This window comes from Arachis hypogaea, chromosome 11 (genome assembly GCF_003086295.3).
Source record: "Arachis hypogaea cultivar Tifrunner chromosome 11, arahy.Tifrunner.gnm2.J5K5, whole genome shotgun sequence".
Classification (NCBI taxonomy): domain Eukaryota; kingdom Viridiplantae; phylum Streptophyta; class Magnoliopsida; order Fabales; family Fabaceae; genus Arachis; species Arachis hypogaea.
This window is the reverse complement of record NC_092046.1, coordinates 26,148,265-26,152,197: the sequence shown is the minus strand read 5'-3', so window position 1 is coordinate 26,152,197 and position 3,933 is coordinate 26,148,265. Positions and strand designations below refer to the sequence as shown.

The 3,933-nt window shown below is 35.0% G+C and overlaps 1 non-coding gene across 1 annotated transcript; it reads right to left on the bottom strand.

Moving 5' to 3' along the window:
* Positions 1-2,235: 2,235 nt before the first annotated feature.
* On the bottom strand, positions 2,236-2,343 carry LOC112724859 (small nucleolar RNA R71). Its single transcript, XR_003164002.1, has one exon. It is a non-coding gene; the product is annotated as a small nucleolar RNA R71 (small nucleolar RNA).
* Positions 2,344-3,933: the final 1,590 nt, after the last annotated feature.

The window sequence follows — 3,933 nt, the reverse complement described above, 5'->3', positions numbered from 1 at the left end:
ATTCTAGTGTTTCATGAAGCATGTTGAAACCTGGCTGGCTGTAAAGCCATGTCTAAATTCTTTTGGACAGAGGTTTCACTTATACTCAAGAGAAGAGCTTCTTTGTCTTTCTTAGCAAATTAGCTGATGCATGTAATAGCATACTAAAGCTTGACTGGCTATTAAGCCATGCCTCACCCTCAGATTGGAGCTTTAGACTAAAAAGCACAAGATTCCTGGAATTCATATTAAAAATTTTGGAATCCTTATTTTCCTTTTTCAAATTTATTTTCGAAAAATATAAAATGAAAATACAAAAAAAAAAATCATAAAATCATAAAAAAAAATCATAAATATTTTTGTGTTTCTTGTTTGAGTCTTGAGTCATGTTATAAGTTTGGTGTCAATTGCATATTCATCTTGCATTTTTTCGAAAAATTCATGCATTCATAGTGTTCTTCATGATCTTCAAGTTGTTCTTGGTAAGTCTTCTTGTTTGATCTTTGCATTTGCATGTTTTGTGTCTTTTCTTTTTTTCATATGCATTCCTGAATTCTTTATGTCTAAGCATTAAATAATTCTAAGTTTGGTGTCTTGCATGTTTTCTTTGCATTAAAAATTTTTTCAAAAATGTGTTCTTGATGTTCATCATGATCTTCATAGTGTTCTTGGTGTTCATCTTGACATTCATAGCATTCTTGCATGCATTCATTGTTTTGATCCATAACTTTCATGCATTGCATCATTTTTCTTGTTTCTCTCTCTCATCATAAAAATTCAAAAATCAAAAAAATATCTTTCCCTTTTTCTCTCTTAAAATTTCGAAAATTAGATTTGACTTTTTCAAAAATTTTTAAAATCTAGTTGTTTTTATGAGTCAAATCAAATTTTCAATTTAAAAATCTTATCTTTTTCAAAATCTTTTTCAAAAATCAAATCTTTTTCAAATTTCTTAGTTATTTTCGAAAATTCCAAAAATATTTTTCAAAAACCTTTTTTCTTATTTTTATATCAAATTTTCGAAAATAACATCATCAATTAATGTTTTGATTCAAAAATTTCAAGTTTGTTACTTACTTGTTAAGAAAGATTCAAACTTTAAGTTCTAGAATCATATCTTATGATTTCTTGTGAATCAAGTCATTAATTGTGATTTTAAAAATCAAATCCTTTTCCAAAACTAATTTCAATCATAGTTTTTCAAAAATATCTTCCTTATCTTATCTTCTTCAAAATATGATTTTAAAATATCTTTTCTAACTTCCTATCTTCTTATCTTTTCAAAATTGATTTTCAAAATTTGTTTCAACTAACTAACTAACTTTTTGTTTGTTTCTTATCTTTTTCAAAACTACCTAACTAACTCTTTCCTCTAATTTTCGAAAATATTTCCCTCTTTTTCAAAAATTCTTTTTGATTAACTAACTATTTTAATTTTTGATTTTTTATTTTTGAAAATTACTAACCTTTTTCGAAAACTATTTTCAAAAATCACTAACTCTTTTTCAAAAATTATTTTCGAAATTTTCCCTCTCTTATCTTATTCTATTTATTTATTCATCTACTAACATCTCTCCCTCACCCACCAAAAATCCGAACTCTCTCTCTCTCTTTCTGAGTTCAGATTTTTCTCTTCTTCTTTTCTTCTACTAACAATAAGGAACCTCTTTACTGTGACATAGAGGATTCCTCTTCTTTTCTTGTTTTCTTCTCTTTCTTATGAGCAGGAATAAGGAAAAAGGCATTCTTGTTGAAGCTGATCCAGAACCTGAAAGGACTCTGAAGAGGAACCTAAGAGAAGCTAAATTACAACAATCCAGAGACAACCTTATTGAAAATTTCAAACAAGTAAAGGAGATGGCAGCCGAACCCAACAACAATAATGCAAGGAGAATGCTTGGTGACTTTACTGCACCTAATTCCAATTTACATGGAAGAAGCATCTTCATTCCCACCATTGGAGCAAACAATTTTGAGCTGAAACCTCAGCTAGTTTCTCTGATGCAGCAGAACTGCAAGTTTTATGGACTTCCATCTGAAGATCCTTTTCAGTTTTTAACTGAATTCTTGCAGAACTATGATACTGTTAAGACTAATGGAGTAAATCCTGAAGTCTACAGGCTCATGCTTTTCCCTTTTGTTGTAAGAGACAGAGCTAGAGTGTGGTTGGACTCTCAACCCAAAGACAGCCTGAACTCTTGGAATAAGCTGGTCATGGCTTTCTTAGCCAAGTTCTTTCCTCCTCAAAAGCTGAGCAAGCTTAGAGCTGATGTTCAAACCTTCAGACAGAAAGAAGGTGAATCCCTCTATGAAGCTTGGAAAAGATACAAGCAGCTGACCAAAAAGTGTCCTTCTGATATGCTTTCAGAATGGACCATCCTGGATATCTTCTATGATGGTTTATCTGAGCTATCAAAGATGTCATTGGATACTTCTGCAGGTGGATCCATTCACCTAAAGAAAATGCCTGCAGAAGCTCAAGAACTCATTGACATGGTTGCTAATAACCAGTTCATGTACACTTCTGAGAGGAATCCTGTGAATAATGGGACGCCTATGAAGAAGGGAGTTCTTGAAATTGATACTTTGAATGCCATATTGGCTCAGAATAAAATATTGACTCAGCAAGTCAATATGATTTCTCAGAGTCTGAATGGAATGCAAGCTGCATCCAACAGTACTCAAGAGGCTTCTCCTGAAGAAGAAGCTTATGATCTTGAGAACCCTGCAATAGCAGAGGTAAATTACATGGGTGAACCTTATAGAAACACCTATAATCCATCATGGAGAAATCATCCAAATTTCTCATGGAAAGATCAAAAGCCTCAACAAGGCTTTAATAATGGTAGAAGAAACGGGTTTAACAATAATAAACCTTTTCCATCATCCACTCAGCAACAGACAGAGAACTCTGAACAAAATACCTCTAATTTAGCAAACTTAGTCTCTGATCTATCCAAGGGCACTGTAAGTTTCATGAATGAAACAAGGTCTTCCATTAGAAATATGGAAGCACAAGTGGGCCAGCTGAGTAAAAGGATCACTGAAATCCCTCCTAGTACTCTCCCAATCAATACAGAAGAGAATCCAAAAGGAGAGTGCAAGGCCATTGACATAACCAAAATGGCCGAACCCAAAGAAGGAGAGGAGGACGTGAATCCCAAGGAGGAAGACCTCTTGGGACGTCCAGTGATCAATAAGGAGCTTCCCTCTGAGGAACCAAAGGACTCTGAAGCTCAACTAGAGACCATAGAGATTCCATTAAACCTCCTTATGCCCTTCATGAGCTCTGATGAGTATTCCTCTTCTGAAGAGAATGAGGATGTTACTGAAGAGCAAACTGCCAAGTTTCTTGGTGAAATCATGAAGCTGAATGCCAAATTATTTGGTATTGAAACTTGGAAAGATGAACCTCCCTTGTTCACCAATGAACTAAGTGATCTGGATCAACTGACATTGCCTCAGAAGAGACAGGATCTTGGAAAGTTCATAATACCTTGTACCATAGGCACCATGATCTTTAAGGCTCTGTGTGACCTTGGCTCAGGAATAAACCTCATGCCCCTCTCTGTAATAGAGAAACTGGGAATCTATGGGGTGCAAGCTGCTAAAATCTCATTAGAGATGGCAGACAATTCAAGAAAACAGGCATATGGACAAGTAGAGGACCTGTTAGTAAAGGTTGAAGGCCTTTACATCCCTGATGATTTCATAGTCCTGGATACTGGAATGGAAGAGGATGAATCCATCATCCTAGGAAGACCTTTCCTGGCCACAGCAAGAGCTGTGATTGATGTTGACAGAGGTGAACTAGTCCTTCAATGGAATGAGGACTCCCTTGTGTTTAAAACTCAAGGATCTCCCTCTGCAACCATGGAGAGGAAGCATGAAAAACTTCTCTCAAAGTAGAGTCAACCCAAGTCCCCACAGTCAAACTCTAAGTTTGGTGTTGGG